A 20,411-nucleotide genomic window follows, 5' to 3' on the forward strand; every position below is an offset into this window, starting at 1 on the left:
ATCAGGATTGGTAGCCGCTGGGGACAACACAATGCGTGAGCCGTTATCGGACTGAGCAAAGTATAGATATCCATTGGTACTGCTGATGGAAGTGCAAGACAGATGTCCAACACGCACTCATCTCCGCATAGCATACATCGAAGCACAGCTAAGATACAGGATTGCCATATCGGTCTGAATGAAAGAAACCAGGTCATGTTTAGATCTCTCAGCCTGGCCAATCCAAGGACTCTAGTTATTCTGTCCCGGTAGCGTATTGCTAGGATTGTTTCTTCCATCCTCGTAGGAGTCATGTCTGAGCTTTGGCTTGCCATATCGGAGCAGGAGGGTCAAAAATAAAATACTGGCTACAAGTCCCAAAAATAGGGGTATGCCGCCAAAGACTGAATGGACAAAATTAGGAATGATTCCCAGAATTGCTTGAAATGGTGTTAGCAGTCCCGTAAAAATTGTCTTAAATATGCCTGGGATACCTGTGGCACTAGACATGTTAAGGAGTTGGCTAAGCATTTCTGTGAAATGCAGGGGGCAATTTGTTGATAAAAGGTCATGAATCTCTGTAGCTGTCCTTGCAACTAGGAGATCATACGTCTCTTTTGATGACATGATGGGCACTGTTGTCTGCAAAAGCACAGACTTCATTCTGCTTAAAGTATTAATTCGTATAGAAGAGAAATTCAAACGAGGCCATATGGGAGTCTCTATGTCTCCAGGGCCGCTCGGAAACAATGCTTGCATACAGCATTTGACCATGGAAGTTACGCTTACGAGATAGGCTTTCCCTGGCAAAAGGCCACAACAGCTGTGATCCGTTATTAGAATGTAACTCCCATTTGCGAGTTGCATAAAGAAAGGCTCTATCTGCGTTGCAGGTGTGACATGTTGGTGGCATGAAAGGTTGTTAGAATTTCCTTCACAGGCTCCGTGTAAATTAATACCCTGGCACAAAAGTATACCGCTTAGTGAACGTTTACAGTTTTCACCACTAAGAAATACATCTTTGTTGCTGTCACTATAGCATGTGTGTGTGTATGGTAATTTCCATGCTGACTTAATGTAACCTTTACCCAATCGTTCATACTGACCAGTAGGTATGCATTCAAGGCATTTTTTTAATCAGAAAGTTGTTATCGGAATTGTGATAATCCTGTGTATTATCCATTCAATGACAGGACTTTCTGACATTGTCAAAGGTAATCTCTCAAGTTTTTTCGAGGCTCAGGATTGTATAGTCTGCTCCTTTCTGTGCCAAGCTGATTTGTTTATCAGTAAGGTTAAAGATGGAAAACAATGACGTTGTGTTGATTAAACGCCAAGGCACATAGCCTGAACGAAGATTTTGCAGCGTCCAGCCTAACTGTACAATAGAACGCAATTGTGACTGGCCATGCTGTAAAATTAGCAAGTCTTTGTCTATTATTTCAATGGCAGATGATACAATGTTGTCCAATGAATATATTCTGGAGGACAGAATCATTAACTCATTGTCCACTACAGAAAGTGATTATTTCAAATTAATACGATCAATTTCTCGTATTTTTTCAGCTGTTTCAATTTGCGTGACTTTCCAAGCCTTGTTGTATGCAGCATAGATGCTGGTCGCTATGAAACGTTTTTGACGCTGTTTGCGTGGTCCCATAATAAAATCGCGCAAATCAGCACCATCTTTATGTAAAGACAAGTGTTGCTTAATTTCAGCCAGTGTTGATGATTCTAGCCATTCAAGGCACAGATTCCCTACACTGTATGTTGTTACTATCCCTGGATGTTGTCTCTGGGAGTATCTAGGGTCTTGTCTGGTCATTGTTAACCCCTGTGTTTTGTTCAGGAATCTATCTTGACAGTTGTTTGTGTCAGTAGGCCAGATTAACCACTTTTTCCAATCAGGATGTGTTCTGTTTAGATGTAAAATTTTTGATACGTCTATCTCAATATCTGTTGTTGTATTCTCAGGTATTGGCTTTGGAATAGACGGTTTGTTAAGGTCCTTGATCTTAGCTAGGCCAAGACAGGTTGTTTGTTGAATTGTTTCATTTATAAACATTATTTGCTCTGGGATCATGCAGGCTCGAAATAGTGCTTCTATGCCTTGTACCTGCCACTCTTTTGTACCCCAGATGGTTTTTGTTTCAATGTTATTTTTCCAATAATCAAAACCAAATGTCATAATTTTTTCATAAAATGCTTCTGAATATATCAATTTAGTATTTGTCAGCATTGTTTTCAATCCTGTTTTATCTAACAGTTTATAATAAAACGTTTCTGCATCACTGGTGTTAAACCCTGAGAAGTACTTGAATTTCTCATAGAATGTTTTAGAACTGCTTTTAGGTGGTGTAGCACAATGTTCCCATTGATTATACTTAAAAACATTTCTAGGTTGTGCAGACTTATGCAAGCAATGATCACCGTAATGTGTGAAGCAGAACATCTGTTCATAACTAGACGAACCTTGTGAATAATCATGTTTTGTGAATCTAGCTTACATTACTAAATCAGACATCATATTATTAATACTTTCAAAGTCCTAGGTTTTACAAAGTCACTTAAGGAAACCTTGAATTGATGAGGATATTTCAGGATCTCGACCGGACCATAGATTTCATAGTCAGTTTCTCCCATACTACCCCACCGGGTATTGGAATGGCTGTGACATTTACTGTTGACAGTTCTCTTTTCTTCACGTGGGATGATCTGTGTGGTTTGAGGACTAAGTTGATGTTCTTGTCAGACTCCACGCTGCAGGATCCGGTCGATGTACATATGACTCCACCTCCCGATCTCACCAACACGCCGGCACTAACAACACAGCGTGTTCGAGGGATAGGGCGAGGGAAATAAAAAGGAAACGGAACAAGGAGGGGACGGAAGGGGACTGCAGGGAAGGGATGGCTGAAAGACAAGAAAACAAGCATACAGGTTATAAATGTTCACAGGGAAATCCTACTCTCATTTCATTCTCACTACGTAGAATTAAGAGTTTCACCTTTACAGAAGAAGTGCGCTCCACCTCCTCCCTGTATCTTGAATATGAACAACTGCCACACTAGTCCCTATGGAACATAAACACCAGTTACTCTCAGATACCTCATAGAACAGAGATTCAATACTCTCTAGTGGATTAGTACATACCCCGCCTTGTGTTTGTACTGTGCTCAAAAATAAACGTGTGTATATCCAACAACCAATGAATCCAAAACAAAATCAGCCTCTTGAGAGACTCGTTCTCCCTTTTAGGAATGTACCAATTTAATCCTTAATGGAAACGGCAAGACGTAGCGTCCTACTACAGTCTTCCGCTCTCAAATCCACATTCACAGTGTCCGTTAATAATTCAGCTCCAAACACGGCAAGGTGTAGGCTTCCCCCACTACCTTCGGCTTTGGCAATTGATTCGGAAGACACTAGTGCTTAACTTCGTAACGGTAGAAAGCAGGAGGATTGCACCCACTATACTCCGCTCTCACTGTATATCAAAAACAAGTATTCCACTGCAACACTCTGCAGCGTCTGACTTACGCTTCGCCGTGTAACTGATAGCCGCCTAGGAAGAACTCTTCAATACTGTTCCAGCAAAGCGTTAGAATTCACGCGCTGCTCGATAACTCACAGTACTTGTGCAGTGTAGTCCCGGTCCGTTCTTCCTCCGTGTGAATTTCTCTCCAGCCACCAAAAAGGTGCTGACAACAGGAACGCCAGGAAAAGAAAAACAAACAGAAAGCGCAACCCACGCGCTACTTGGTAGGACCCAGTAAACCCTTGTCCAAAGCGCGTTTCCTTTTCCACTCGCGCTGGAAACGTTTGGGAACAGGAACTAAACTCTCTCTGCTGTTTCCAGAGAGAAGACAAGCACAGCACACATCTCATGTAACCCAAAAGCACTGCTGTTAACAAAATCACGAACAGAGTGTAAAGGGTCCGCCTAGTTTATATAGTACCACGCCCCCTCTCAAGAATTCTGGGACATGTAGTTCCAGTAATTAGGTAGGCGCCTTTTGTAAATCCTGACAGTATGTCCCCGTCCCTAGCGCCTTCTAGGGCCAGGCTTAGCAGGGAACCTCCTGTGAAAAGAACGCACCGCCGCAGGAGCATGCACATCAGAGCTAAGCTCCCAGGAATCATCTTCTGCGGTATATCCCTTCCACGACACCAGGTATTTTAGAACACCCCTGCTCCACTTGGAGTCCCTAATACTCCTCACCTCGTATTCCATACCCCCATCACATAACACTGGCGGAGGGGCCGCTCTGCGAGATGTATGCGCAGGCTTCAGCAACTGTACATGGAACACTGGGTGTATGCGCAAGGATCCTGGCAGTCTCAACTTGTATGTTACGGGATTCACTTGTTTCACAATGGGGTAAGGGCCGATGTATCTCGGGTGGAACACATTGCGCTACTTAAACCTAATGTTCTTTGTAGACAGCCAAACCTTATCGCCCACCACATACTGACGACTCTCCATTCTGTGTCTATCCTCCCACTTCTTGTACACCTCCTTCGCCTTGTTCAAATGTACCTGCACCCCCTTGTGTACCTTCTTCAACATCAAGACCCTTTCTTTAACCGAAGGCTGGTCACTGAGATCAGCGGGTATGTCAACTGGCAAGGTATTAGCATCAAAACCAAAATTGGCTTTGAATGGTGACATTCCCGTTGAACTATGCCAAGCGTTATTGTAGGCCAATTCCGCCATCCACAAAAGATCAACCCAGGATTCGTGAGCTTCTTTAGAGAAGCACCTCAAGTATTTCTTTAACGTCTGGTTCAAACGTTCTGTCTGCCCGTCTGTTTGTGGGTGGAAGCTGGTAGATAGATTGGACTCAATATTCAGGGCACAACACCACATGCGCCAGAACCGTGCAATGAACTGCGGCCCTCTGTCTGACACAATCACTCTGGGAATACCGTGCAAATGAACCACATTGCTGGCTAACAGTTGTGCCGTTTGGCTGGCATTCGGAAGAGTTTTACAAGGGACAAAGTGTCCCATTTTGGTGAGACTATCTACAACCACCAAAACTGCTGAAAAACCCTTATCCACCGGAAGACCAGACACAAAATCCAGACTGATATGCTGCCAGGGTTGACTGGGGGTAGGCATGGGAATAAGTTTCCCCGCTTTCTTAGTGTTTATACGCTTAGCTCTAGCACATATATCACAACGAGCCACCCACATAGAAACGTCCTTGATCAGGGTAGCCCACCAGAAATGTCTTTGGATGGTATCGAGGGTTTTACGAATACCCGGATGTCCCACCAGCTCTCCCTCATGACACCAGCCAAAAGCCTTCTTCTGCAAAGGTATCGAGGGTAAGAACAACTTATCTTGAAAGAAGGGCAACCCGTCTCTCACCTTTCTGTCCACTATGCCTTGAGCCCATGACCCCCAACCTCCCGGATACTGCTGACTTCTCACGTCATCCAAAAAGGTCTCGGCTCTCACCACACACAAAACTTTCCCTGTAGGAATGATAGCCTGTTTCTCTTCCACGCATTCTGCTGGCAACGTATGTCTAGATAAGGCATCGGCCTTCCTATTTTCAGACCCCGGGCGGAAAGTGACCACAAAGTTGTATTCTGCAAAAAAGAGCGTCCATCTCATTTGCCTTTGTGTTAAGTGTCTGGCAGATGACATAAATTGCAAGTTTCTATGGTCAGTGTAAACTGTGATGGTATGAAGGGCCCCCCATAGATATTGCCTCCATTCCTGAAAAGCCCGCTTTATTGATAGCAATTCTTTTTCCGCTATCGTATAATTGAGTTCAGCCGAACTCAATTTCTTTGACAGAAAGGCCACTGGGTGCAACTGCCCCGTACCTACATCTCTCTGAGATAACACCGCCCGATAGCTTCATCCGAAGCATCAGCCTCTACCACAAAGGGATGGTCTAAATTGGGATGAGACAGCACAGGGGCAGTAATGAAAGAAGACTTAAGAGTTTGGAAAGCTTCCCCTGCTGCAGAGGTCCACTCAAAAGGCACTCCTTTTCTCAAAAGTTTGGTAATGGGCACAGCCAGTAATGAGAAATGCAGGATAAAGCGCCGATAATAATTCGCGAAGCCCAGAAAACTCTGGACCTCTCTCACATTCTTCGGTACTGGCCAGTCTCTCACTGCCTCCACCTTGCGCTCAGACATTTGCAACCCCAAAGGACTGATCATCACCCTCAAGAATTCCACACTGTACACACCAAACTCACATTTACTGAGTTTCACGAAGAGACTATGTTCTCTCAACTTAGTCAGTACCTTGCATACCTGCTCCACATGACTGCCTTCATCCATAGAATACACCAAGATGTCATCGATGTAAACGACTACGAATAAGTCAATAAATTCTTTCAGAACATCGTTGATTAGGAACTGAAATGCCGCAGGGGCATTACATAGCCCGAAGGGCATGACTAGATATTCATATAGGCCATACCGCGTCTTAAATGCCGTCTTCCACTCATCCCCCTCACGCACCCTGACCAAGTGATAGGCTCCTCGCAAGTCCAAGCGAGTATAGATCACAGACTCCCTCACTTGATCAATCAAAACCGTAATGAGGGGGAGAGGGTACCGGTTACGGATGGTGTTTTTATTCAAAACGCGGTAGTCCACGCATGCCCTCAAATCACCATTCGCTTTTGCTATAAAGAAAAGGGGAGAGGCAGCAGGGGAACGTGAGGGTCTTATAAATCCTATGCTCTCATAATGTTCGATGTACTCCTTTAAGTGTGCAGTTTCAGGAACAGACAACGCATATACTCGACACGTAGGAATCACTGCCCCATCAACCAGATCAATCCGACAGTCATATGGTCTATGTGGCGGTAACTTTTCAGCTTTGCTTTCGCTAAAGACATCCTGAAAGGCTTCGTAGTGTTTCGGGAGTTCCACCTCCTTCTCGGCGGCAGTAGCCACCATAAACTGTAAGGCTAACACGGCTACCGGGGAAGACACATAAGGCACCAAATGTTCCTTGCAAAACCCCGAAGAGAAATGCACAGTGCGTGATTTCCAGTCAATGGAAGGGTTATGGAAGGTGAACCAAGGCATTCCCAGAATTATCTCATATTGCGGAGCATCTATTATGTTCAACTCCACCTTTTCCACGTGTCTACCTTCTGACACCTCAATAGACAATTCCACTTCTGCGGTTTTTTCAGTTATAAGACCTGATTTAATGGGCTGCCCATCGACGGCCAAAACCTCCTCTGGATTGCCTCTGGGTATTCTAGGTATCATCAAACGAGCCACCAACCCATTGTCTATAAAATTACCGGTGGCCCCTGAGTCCAACATGACCATTACTTGATGGGATTTCTGCTCACACTCCAAAGTCATAACTAGCACCAGGTGGGATTTGGTTTCCCCTATCCCCGAGGAAGACAATGATGTAAGTTTCCAATCGGGGTTCTCTTCCATTTTAGGCGAAGATACCAATCCTTCGTCACTCTGTCTAGCAGTATTGGAAACAGCCACCCGTTGATTTTTGTTCCAAGTATTCGGTGTCTTGGGCTTAGAAGGGCACTCTCGTACATAGTGACCCTTCTTCCCGCAATACATACAAAGGCCTTGTACCCTTCTGCTCTCTCTTTCTGTTTTGGACAAAGGGGGTCGGATAGCTCCTATTTCCATGGGCTCCGCCCCAGCTTCTGCGGAGCCCAAGGCCCTAGGAGGAAAACTCACATTACGGGCATAACCCCTGTCCCATTTTCTCCGATCCCCACTCCGCTCAGTCAGCCTACCATCCAATCTCAATACCAAATTCACCATGTCTACACAAGTAGTGGGTTGAGGATCTATGTGTGCCACAGCGTCCTTCAATTCATCCCTCAACCCCTGATAAAACAAGGACATCCTTTTGCCTTCTGGCCATTCTGTTTCAGCTATTAACCTGTTGAACGTAGTTAGATATGTAATCAGATCACTCCTTCCCTGACGCAAGGACAGTAACTCCTTATCAGTGCTGAAATTAGTGGCCCTCCTGTCAAAGACTTTTTCGAATTCATCCCTGAACGCTGTCCAGTTGGACAACATTTAGTTATAGGAAAGACAGGAGGGAACCCATAGACCACGTTGGGATGGGTGTATCATGTAAACAAAAACAATTCCCAACAGGTATTATTTAAAAGACGGTTTCAATTGCGTATGCCACAGGCATTACTGAGAACAGAAAACAAGGAGTCAAAAGTTTTGAAGGCGGGGTGGTATTATTCACCAAGGACAAAGGGGCATTCAATATGCATGTACAGTTAAGACAGCACTGTAAAGATTAGATCTTGTGACAACCCAGTGGCACTTGGTGCAAGGTGCTATATACAGTTTTAAGTGAGGTAAAAAGTGCAAGTGCTTTTAAAACAGCATAGGTGGCGCATAAATGAAAGTATATACATCAATTAAAGCTTCAATTACAAAACAAGTTACAATCACTTGGAAAAACAATTATTTTCTGGTAAGAGCTTTAAGTGCGATATGCGTCATATGATTCAGGCTGTGTGGTCGACGGCGTTTCGATCCCCTTGGGTTGGGATCGTCATCAGGACGGGGTTGTCGACGAGTACAGTGCTGTGGACAAGGGAGGAGTAGTGAGCGGGGCAATCTGTAGGGGCGGGGGGAGGGGGGTGAGGGGTGGAGGAACATGCGTTCGGACTGAATCGCATCAGGTATAACGTGAAAAGGGGAGGGTAACTGTAGTGGTGGCCAGAAAGGGAGGGAGAGTGCAATTTGGGGGTGGCTAGTGTGGAGGGTTGGCAAGGAGTCCAAGGAACCTCTCAGTGGAATGGTGATCCACGCATAAGAAATTGGGGTGTACACTTACAAGCAGCCAAGCAAGGATGCGTGGCTGGCGGCACACGGCGGTTGTTAAGGCCAGTTGCTGGAGATAAAAATACTAACATTAGTACAGAAACCGCAAGTGTATTTGGTGATTACGAGGGAGGGTCTAGAAATGTCAATACCTGGTAGTGGTACGTCCTAGGACTGCTCACGTAGTTGGGCAGCGTCTGGGTAAAGGAAGAGAGCGAGCAGTCAGTCAGCTAATTATAGCTCCGTGATCGAGCAGGCATTTACTCCTGCGCGGGATCTAGGCGTGCAGTCTCTGGGAGAGGCTCTTACCTGAATGAAGGAAGGGCACAGAAGGCAGGAGCTCATCTGGCGTGGCTATTCGGCAATGAATGCGGGAACAGACCGCGTCTTCCCTGTGTCCTGGAATATATCCAGGCTGCCGCGAGGGGGAGGCGGAGTTGGGACGCATGCCAGGGGCGGGGTGTGTAGGGGAGGTGTCGCAAGGCGATTGGCGAGTGTGGGAGTGATGGTCACATGCCTGTAGTAACGTTTTGGCCCAAGATGTTGTCCACAACGTCACTCCAGGCATGTGACCATTACACATGCCTCCAATTGGTTGGACATCTCTCTCTGTGTTTCCCCTAGCGCGGCCGCCCGCCTTCATTACGTTCTGATACTGCCATTTCCTGTATACTTCGGTCTCCTTAGGAACCGAAGCCCTCGCCCTTTTTCCCCTCCCCAGCCTTTCCAATTCCCGCCCCCCGCTCCCACACTCGCCAATCGCCTTGCGACACCTCCCCTACACACCCCGCCCCTGGCATGCGTCCCAACTCCGCCTCCCCCTCGCGGCAGCCTGGATATATTCCAGGACACAGGGAAGACGCGGTCTGTTCCCGCATTCATTGCCGAATAGCCACGCCAGATGAGCTCCTGCCTTCTGTGTCCTTCATTCAGGTAAGAGCCTCTCCCAGAGACTGCACGCCTAGATCCCGCGCAGGAGTAAATGCCTGCTCGATCACGGAGCTATAATTAGCTGACTGACCGCTCGCTCTCTTCCTTTACCCAGACGCTGCCCAACTACGTGAGCAGTCCTAGGACGTACCACTACCAGGTATTGACATTTCTAGACCCTCCCTCGTAATCACCAAATACACTTGCGGTTTCTGTACTAATGTTAGTATTTTTATCTCCAGCAACTGGCCTTAACAACCGCCGTGTGCCGCCAGCCACGCATCCTTGCTTGGCTGCTTGTAAGTGTACACCCCAATTTCTTATGCGTGGATCACCATTCCACTGAGAGGTTCCTTGGACTCCTTGCCAACCCTCCACACTAGCCACCCCCAAATTGCACTCTCCCTCCCTTTCTGGCCACCACTACAGTTACCCTCCCCTTTTCACGTTATACCTGATGCGATTCAGTCCGAACGCATGTTCCTCCACCCCTCACCCCCCTCCCCCCGCCCCTACAGATTGCCCCGCTCACTACTCCTCCTTTGTCCACAGCACTGTACTCATCGACAACCCCGTCCTGATGACGATCCCAACCCAAGGGGATCGAAACGCCGTCGACCACACAGCCTGAATCATATGACGCATATCGCACTTAAAGCTCTTACCAGAAAATAATTGTTTTTCCAAGTGATTGTAACTTGTTTTGTAATTGAAGCTTTAATTGATGTATATACTTTCATTTATGCGCCACCTATGCTGTTTTAAAAGCACTTGCACTTTTTACCTCACTTAAAACTGTATATAGCACCTTGCACCAAGTGCCACTGGGTTGTCACAAGATCTAATCTTTACAGTGCTGTCTTAACTGTACATGCATATTGAATGCCCCTTTGTCCTTGGTGAATAATACCACCCCGCCTTCAAAACTTTTGACTCCTTGTTTTCTGTTCTCAGTAATGCCTGTGGCATACGCAATTGAAACCGTCTTTTAAATAATACCTGTTGGGAATTGTTTTTGTTTACAGTTGGACAACATGGCATCATCTCTTTTTACCAGAGGGACTGCCCAATTGGCTGCGTCCCCCACCAAATAAGAGATGGCAAACGCCACCCTGGAGTGGTTCGTAGGAAATGAGGCTGGTTTACAGGAGAAGTGAAGCATGATTTGTGTCATGAATGCTTGTGTTTTGCGTGGATCCCCCCCATACCGTTCTGGGGTGGCTAAAGGAATAGGGGGAGGAACGGTAACCTGAATCTGGGAAGGGCCGGTAGAAAAAGGATTCTTGGATAGCTGTTCAACCCTATCCTTCAGAGCCACAGCCTCCGCCTTGGACGCTGCCAATTCTTGTTGGACCAAAACCAGAGCCCTTAACACATCATCCAAGGTGGCCATATGTACCCCGACCGAACCAGGCAGAATGCAATTCGTGGGTTCGTGATTCTGTCAGACTCCACGCTGCAGGATCCGGTCGATGTACATATGACTCCACCTCCCAATCTCACCAACACGCCGGCACTAACAACACAGCGTGTTCGAGGGATAGGGCGAGGGAAATAAAAAGGAAACAGAACAAGGAGGGGACGGAAGGGGACTGCAGGGAAGGGATGGCTGAAAGACAAGAAAACAAGCATACAGGTTATAAATGTTCACAGGGAAATCCTACTCTCATTTCATTCTCACTACGTAGAATTAAGAGTTTCACCTTTACAGAAGAAGTGCGCTCCACCTCCTCCCTGTATCTTGAATATGAACAACTGCCACACTAGTCCCTATGGAACATAAACACCAGTTACTCTCAGATACCTCATAGAACAGAGATTCAATACTCTCTAGTGGATTAGTACATACCCCGCCTTGTGTTTGTACTGTGCTCAAAAATAAACGTGTGTATATCCAACAACCAATGAATCCAAAACAAAATCAGCCTCTTGAGAGACTTGTTCTCCCTTTTAGGAATGTACCAATTTAATCCTTAATGGAAACGGCAAGACGTAGCGTCCTACTACAGTCTTCCGCTCTCAAATCCACATTCACAGTGTCCGTTAATAATTCAGCTCCAAACACGGCAAGGTGTAGGCTTCCCCCACTACCTTCCGCTTTGGCAATTGATTTGGAAGACACTAGTGCTTAACTTCGTAACGGTAGAAAGCAGGAGGATTGCACCCACTATACTCCGCTCTCACTGTATATCAAAAACAAGTATTCCACTGCAACACTCTGCAGCGTCTGACTTACGCTTCGCCTTGTAACTGATAGCCGCCTAGGAAGAACTCTTCAATACTGTTCCAGCAATGCGTTAGAATTCCCGCGCTGCTCGATAACTCACAGTACTTGTGCAGTGTAGTCCCGGTCCGTTCTTCCTCCGTGTGAATTTCTCTCCAGCCTCCGAAAAGGTGCTGACAACAGGAACGCCGGGAAAAGAAAAACAAACAGAAAGCGCAACCCACGCGCTACTTGGTAGGACCCAGTAAACCCTTGTCCAAAGCGCGTTTCCTTTTCCACTCGCGCTGGAAACGTTTGGGAACAGGAACTAAACTCTCTCTGCTGTTTCCAGAGAGAAGACAAGCACAGCACACATCTCATGTAACCCAAAAGCACTGCTGTTAACAAAATCACGAACAGAGTGTAAAGGGTCCGCCTTGTTTATATAGTACCACGCCCCCTCTCAAGAATTCTGGGAGATGTAGTTCCAGTAATTAGGTAGGCGCCTTTTGTAAATCCTGACAGTTCTGACTTGCTGTGTCCATTGTACTATATTTTCCCTCAATGAATTTTCCCAAACAAAGTACCACGATGAGCCAAAGCAGGAGGAAAAATATACCTAGACCAAACCAGAACTCTAACCATGGGGAAATAAGATACATTTCCTTGAGTTGATGAAAGAGTTCTGTTGCTTTTTCTTTAAAAGTCTTTGTTTCTGGCATCACTTCTGGGTCGTTTTGATCTTCAGAAAAGTTGTCAAAGTTGATGAAGTAACCAGAGGCAGTTCTGTCAATTGTTGGGATTGTTCTTTCAATTTGTCTTTTGGTAGCACATTCTGATGCCACATCATTGTAGACTGGTGTTTCTTTTTTTTTTTTTTTTAATTTTTTAAAACCTTTATTATAAAAGAGCACACAGCTATTCAGCCTAACATCCCGGAGGCAAGGCAGCATAGAGAATCAGGAGAAGAAAAGTGCAAGGCGATTAACATCAGAGCATTGAAGGTCGTTTTTTATTTTTTATGAAAGAGAACTAAAACTAAGAAAGAAACGCCAAGAGGCGCGAGAGAGTGGCAATGGAATCAAAGAGCTGTCAGGGTGTCGGCAGCGGGCAGAGGAGGACAGGTAGAGAATCAATAAGTAAGGATAAGTGAGAGGATGGAAGGAGGGAAGAGAAAAGACAGGAGCAGTACAAATATCATAAAACAGTTGGTGTCACAGGTTATGGTGATAGGTGTTCATCCAGAGAGACAGGTTCTGGCGGTAGGCACACATCGCCCCTGTATGCATTCCATGCCCCCCACACTTTATTCCATGTCTGGGGTCTCCCCCTGGCTACATAGACCGTCTTTTCCCGGAACATACACCAATCCATGTTGGCTTTCCATTGTACCACCAGGGGGGCTGCAGCAGCACCCCACTTCTGAGCAATGTCTCGCTTGGCCACCATATTGCCCAGGGTCACCCAACGGGTTTGCGCCGTGTTGTGATCAGTCGGTTCCCAAACGTTGAGGAGACACCTTCGAGCCTCTGCAGCCAACACCACCCCAGTCACCTCTCCCATAATTCGGTGCACCCTCGCCCAGTAGGGGGAGATGACGGGGCATTCCCACAGAATGTGCAAAAAAGTAGCGAGGGCACCACAACCCCGACGGCAAAGTCCGTCGGGCGAATATCCCATATGCAGGAGTCGAGGGCCGGTGACATATACCCGGTGCAGAATCTTGAATTGCACCAGTCGGAGACGGGAGGAGATAGCGACTTCTTTAGGGGAGGACACTGCACTCTGCCAATCCTCATCGTCAAGTTCCAGGCCGTCTGCCACCCATCGATCCCGCAAGCCAAGGAGGAGGTCAGTGCGAACGTTGATCAGTTTTTTATAGGACAGGGAAATAGCGCTGTCAGGCATATGGCCATCCAATATCCTGTCCTCCAAGGGGGAGCTTTCGGGAATCTCTCCCTCCGTTGGCCTGGCAGAGAGCAACGCGTGTCTCAGCTGGGCGTAGCGGAAAAACTCTGATCCGCCCAGTCGGTATTCGGCCTGTAACTGAGGAAAGGTCTTGACTTCACCCTTAGTAACCATATCGTCCACCCTGGAGATGCCTATGAGGTCCCATTTGTCGAAGCCCTTGGTGTGCCACAGCTTGCCCAAGATATCGGAATCATACAGTGGGGTAAACCTGGTCAGTCTGCCCTGCCAGCCCTGCGCTTTAGTAATCGACCGCCAAATGTGGACCGCTGTCTTGGTTGGACCTGACATCCGCCGATCGAAGGACCTTGAGTACAGGGCCCGATAATAATTACCACCGCCTAGGAGCCACCTGTCCATAGCGTAGCCGGGACTATCCACAGGGCCATAGAAGCCGTGATTAAGAGCAGTGAGCTGGGAGGACCAGTAGTACCGACGCACATCCGGTAGGGCTATGCCTCCGTCGTACCATGGTAACGTGAGCTTCTGGATGGCGACGCGGGGTCGACCATCCCAAAGCAAGGCCCGTTGTAGACTCTCAACCTCCCGAAAATAGTGGTCCGGAACCGGGTCCTGAGTGTTCTGTAAGGCATACAGGAACCTGGGCAAGGACATCATCTTGAACAATGCCGCTCGGCCAAGGAGGGAGAGCGGGAGTCTGCGCCAGCTATCCACGTCCCTCCGCAGCCGCTGGAGAGGGGGGAGCAGGTTGTGGTCGTATCGCGCTTTAGGACTCCCAGAAATGTATATTCCCAAGTACCGAAAGCCCTGTCCGGCCATCTGGATATCGCAGCCTCTGGGGAGGCGCGCTGTGTCTCCTTTTAGGACGTATAGAGAAGACTTGGCCCAGTTGATGGCCAGGCCAGAGTAGCGGACAAAAAGCCTAAGTACATCGCAGGCCACAATGAGCGACTTGCAGGGGGAAGTGAGGTAGAGCAGAATATCATCTGCGTACAGGGAAACTCTGTCTTCAAAGCCCGGGGCCCAGATAATGCCATGTAAGTCTGGGTGTGTACGCAGCATGGCCGCAAGCGGCTCAAGAGCCAGGGCAAACAGGAGAGGGGACAGGGGGCAACCCTGCCTGGTACCTCGGTGAAGGGCAAATGACGCCGATACGGGCCATTGACTGTGACATTAGCCAACGGACAAGCGTAAAGAAGTTTCACCCAACTCACAAAGACCGGTCCAAACCCAAGCTTCGCAAGCACAGCCCAGAGGTAACTCCACTCAAGATAGTCAAAGGCCATCGTGGCGTCAAGAGAAGCAAGTACTGCCGGTTCCTCGAGGGTGTGGGCTCTGGCCATAGCACCATGGAGCCGACGCAGGTTAAGGGCAGTGTTTCGGCGGGGAATGAAGCCCGACTGGTCCGGATGCACCAAATCACTAATGACTCCATACAGTCGAGTAGCAAGTAGTTTGGCAAGGATCTTAGGCTCCACGTTAAGGAGAGAAATAGGGCAATAGGATCGACACACGTCTCTCGGTTTTCCCTCCTTGTGGATAACCACAATGGTGGCTAGCCTCTGGTCCAGGGGAAGTAGGCCCTCTTCCAATGCTTCCAAAAACATAGTCCGCAGGTACGGGGATACCACGTCCGGCCGAATTTTATATAACTCGACCGGGATGCCATTGGGACCAGTCGCCTTACCCGACCTTAGTGCGCGGATCGCTAGGGCGATCTCGTCAGCAGACACGTCTCGATCCAAGTCGGCACGGTCCTCTTCGGAAATACAGGGAAGGTCAATCGTCGAGAGGAACGTCGCCGAGTCAGCCTCGGAGCGGTCTGAGTTAGAAGTGTAGACACCCCGGAAGTAATCAGCAAAGGACTCGGCAATGGCACTCGGGTCCGTGACAGTAACCCCGTCTTCGCCCAAGATCTCAGGCACAACGCGGCTGGCCATCTCACGCCTGTCCAGCCAAGCCAGTAGCTTCCCAGCTTTGTCACCAACGTCGTAAATGCGACCTTGCTGTTCCTTGGCCAGGGTCAGGGCAGCATTCATGGCAAGATCATGGTATTCCGCTTGTTTAAGGGAGAGGGCATGGAAAAGCGAGGGGTCGGGCTCCGGCCCCAGTCGGGACTCGAGGCGCAAGACCTCCTCTTCGATACATGTGAGGTCGGCATCTCTGACTCTTCTGGACTCCGCTATGAGAGCAAGAGCCTCCCCCCTCAGCACAGTCTTAAATGCCTCCCACAAGGTGACAGCCGAACCAACCGAGCCCATATTCTCAGAGAAGTAGAGGTCGATGGCCTTAGCAAGGAGGGTACGAGTTTTAAGATTGCGGAAATACCATGGGTTAATCGCCACTGGCCGGTCCGACAGGACGATGTTAAAATCAAACGAGACCCACAACGGGGAGTGATCGGAAATGCCCTGTGCCAAAAAACGGGCCTCAGACACGGCAGGCGCGTGCGCAGCTAAGGTGAGAACGTAGTCTATACGAGAAAGACTACCATGAACACTCGAAAGGAAGGAGAAATGCCGGAGCGCGGGATGGAGAAGTCGCCAGCTATCCACTAAACCCATGGATTCAAGAAAGGAAGGCAGCCACAGTTGGGAACTGCGGAGATCCCTCGGCGGATGGCGGTCCAGGGAGCCAGAGCAGACTGAGTTAAAGTCACCCCCCATTATCAATAAACCAGCAGGCAAAGACAAAATGGCGCCACCAAGGTCCGGAAAAGTACCAGATTGTAGGCCTGGGGGAACGTAAATCGAAAGTAGCGTGAGGGAACGCCCTTCCCATCTCCCCGCCACTGCAGGAAAGCGTCCCCTCTCATCAATCACGGTGACGTCTATCTCAAAGGGAAGGGACGCACGCACTAGGATTCCCGCCCCCCGGGAGCCCGAGGGGAACCCAGAGTGGGCCACCATCTTGTAGCCCTTACGATTAAGAGCTTTGCACGAGTTACCAATCAAATGCGTCTCTTGTAGGAGCGCAACATCGGGCATATGTCTTTTAAGCAGTTGAATCACCACCCCTCTCTTGACACGGTCACCCTGTGGTAAATATTTGATTTACCGTCCTAATTTCTATGCAGGTAAGTACTTAATCAATAATAACTCAATCGGAAAGAAAGAATCAGAGTCCGTGGTGTTAGAGTTCTTAGGGGTTTTATTCCTTAAAAAGGAATGGTTCTAGAACCGGATATCATATTCCTGCCACCACAGGGGAGCAGGAAGGAAAAGAGCGATACTTTATTGACATTACATTTCTTTTATACTTATTATACATAATGGAAGTCAATGCAGAAGGCGTAACAGCTGAGAGAAAGGAGATAAGGATACACACGTGTTAACAATACGTAATTAGAAGGCGTAAACTAGGCGTGCACAGAGGTGTGTTCTGGAAACGTCATGTGAATGTGTCACAAGTGGGTGGCTCTATGACAGAATCTTGCAATGTCAGCAGAAATCTGAGCTAGGATGCGCGCGCAGCTGCATGACGTGTGATTTACGTGAAACTGGAGGGTGCAAGGGGACTTGACATTTACACTAACGGAAAGAGACAGAAGTCTGGCATGTCAGATCAACTTGTACCATTATCATATCTGGTATCTGATGTTTTAGGAACCATATTATCTGGACGGAAAATGTCTCTGGGGCAGAAGCTATTCTTTACTGACTATGAGTGCGTGTATAAGCGTCTAAGTGTCTGCATGAGATGCGAGGGGGGGCATGGGCCTTCCATGGTAACGGAGGCTATGAATTACTTGCACGGAGACAGTGAGGCCGAGCCCTTTTGCTCTGCAGCTGGGGGAATGTTTACTTAAACTAGTAGGCAAGAATGTATTTTCGAGGAGCGGAATAGATAATGCGAAGGTTGAATTCGGTCTTGGCAGGCAGCAGGCTGTGCTAAGCGCCGAGGGCCGCGCAGGGAGTAAGGCAGAGGTCACGGGTACAGAGGCAGCCTGGGCTGAGGCTTTTAGAGTCAGAAAGCAGAAAAAGGCTCGATGGCAGAATTCGGGGCCTGCTCCGCCAGAGCTGAAAAACGTGTAAAGTATGCCACAAAAAGACGTTGGCAAGGCATACTTAGGAACTGAATATTCAACCCGTTCATGGCGGGTCTGAAAGAGGACATGTTAACGTTGGACGCAAATGTATTTGCGTCTTTATAGCTGGCACAGGAGGGAAGTTACATGCACTGTAACCTCGTACATGGAGACGGTGGGGTACACGCTAGGGAACATAACTTGACCAAAAATTTATATTTCCTCATTCCCTCCTTGTTCCCTACGGACCCTTCATGATATATCGATCCTCATGAATCGATCAGTCTGTTCTTGTAACATCATTTGCTCTTCTTTCTTTCTTTGGCGGTTTGAATGAAAACTGGAATGTTCAATGCATGATGTGGCGCACAGTCCACAAATCGCTGGCCCACATTGTAGGCACAGGCAGCAACTGAATACTATGACAAGGGCAACGCCTAGGAAGGATAGGATCTTCCATCCCCAAGCGGTCAGTGTTGTCCAGAACCATCCGGACCAAGTCCAGGTGCCTGGACTCTGATGTATCAAACTTGCAATTTTATGAAGACGTGTAATAGCTTGGTATACCGTTGGCGCGTTTTCTGGAATGAAAACACAGCAACTTGACCCGATGACCTTACAAGCTCCGCCTCTATCTGCCAAGATGACGTCAATAACGAGACGATTTTGAAGGAAAACAATCCGCATAGCAGACTGCTCCTCTGTTAGGTTGCCTAGAGCGGAGGCAGTTTCATTTACTACTGCTTCGAGTGTTCTGGTTAATCTTCGTATTAGTTTACTGTTTTGGACTGGGCCTGTGAAGAAAAAGAATCCCTTATTGAAATCTGTGTATTGTTCCCATGCCGTTTCAGTATAGTCGACAATCGGGAGATCTCTTCTGAGTCTACTCTTTACTAGATTTGTATTTCTATGATAATCAGGAGGGGCTAGGAAAACAGGTGGCAGAAGGAAAGCAATGTAACAGGTACCATCCCAATCTGGAGGTAAGCGTATGTATGCGGTGTGGCCACAAACAAAATAGGAATGTCGAGTAGCTCTAAAGGAAGACTTGCCATGATCACTGAATTCGACCACGGTAGTACATTGACTATGACCTAAGTGTACTGAACCCTTCTTTCTGACACATAAGTCACCTGTGACTGGTAATACTGACATAGCAGGGAGAACTGGTGCAGCTTCGGATTCGACAGTAAGAATCATGAGGTTGATTGTATAATCACCTAATCCATATACTTCATTTTCTAGATCAGTTCCTATCCTAATGGGAAGTCCCTTCTTGTCAGGGTAGCAGACGTTGAGCAGAACTAGGTTCAGGTTTCCCCAAATCCAATTCCCCTCGAAAACAGCAATATCAGAATCTAAGGAATTAATTAATCTAAACCATGCACCACAGGAGCCATTGTGAGTGAACGGGTACGGGAAGAGAGGCAGAACTCCCTTGTATTTCTGATAGGGAGGGAGTCGGCCACATATCCAACAGTTTGTAGCATTGTTAGTCTGATGGGAGTGATGTAACATACTAATGAATGTGTTGTTGCGCAGCGCAAGCCTGTAAGATAATTCGTGATGCGGTAATTCACTAAAGGAATGTTCGGCAGATACATTGTAAGCAGATTGTTCATGTTTGAAGATAGGGTAATATATGGGAAGCAATATACTCGCAACAATAATCAGAAGACTTAGAAAAAACATAATCAATAACGTCACTATACAGTGACTGCGGAGTGATTTACAATATGTACGTTTCTTGAGTTGTCTCTCTCTCTCTCTATCTCGATCTAGGGGATACATGTCAGAAACTATTTAACCGATTCACCTAGGGGAGGACTTAAACAATTAAACTGTCTGACTTGCTAGATCGAAGCTTTGTGCGGTATTCCTCTTGAGGAGTTTTCTCTCGTTTAGGAATTTTATAGTCACTAGATTCGAGGCAGTCCTTGGAGGGGGTGGACGAGTCTGGTTCTGGCATCAGTTCGTTGCATTTTTTAATATGACTCGTGTGGATCCACCCCTTTCGGCCTTCCACTTTAATCGCGGTCCTCGTTGTAAGAAGGACGATCTTCGGTTCTTTCCAGCGGGGTTCCAGCGGACTTTTCCTGTCGAAGTTCCTAATCAGGACCGTATCCCCAGGGCGGACATCGTGTGGCTTTACATCAGTGTTGTCAGGGAAAGCTGCGGCAACCTGTGAACGACATGATTGGAGTGCAGACATCAAGGAGGCAAGATAATCTGTCAGCATATTACAATCAACATCTGTAATTTTCTTAGGCATGGGCGTCCCCCACATATTCGGTGGCCGGCCAAAGACCACTTCATACGGGGCTAGCCCTGATCTAGAATGTGGAACCATCCTCATATAGAATAACGCAACTGGCAGGGCGACTATCCAGTCGACCCCTTTCTCTTTACAGATTTTTGCGAGTCGTGTTTTCAAAGTCTGGTTGTGCCTTTCTACAAGGCCAGCGGCTTCGGGATGTCGGACACAATGGAATCTCCACTGGTATCCTAGCAGGAGTGAAACCT

The sequence above is a fragment of the Lissotriton vulgaris genome, chromosome 9, assembly GCF_964263255.1.
Source record: "Lissotriton vulgaris chromosome 9, aLisVul1.2, whole genome shotgun sequence".
Lineage (NCBI taxonomy): Eukaryota > Metazoa > Chordata > Amphibia > Caudata > Salamandridae > Lissotriton > Lissotriton vulgaris.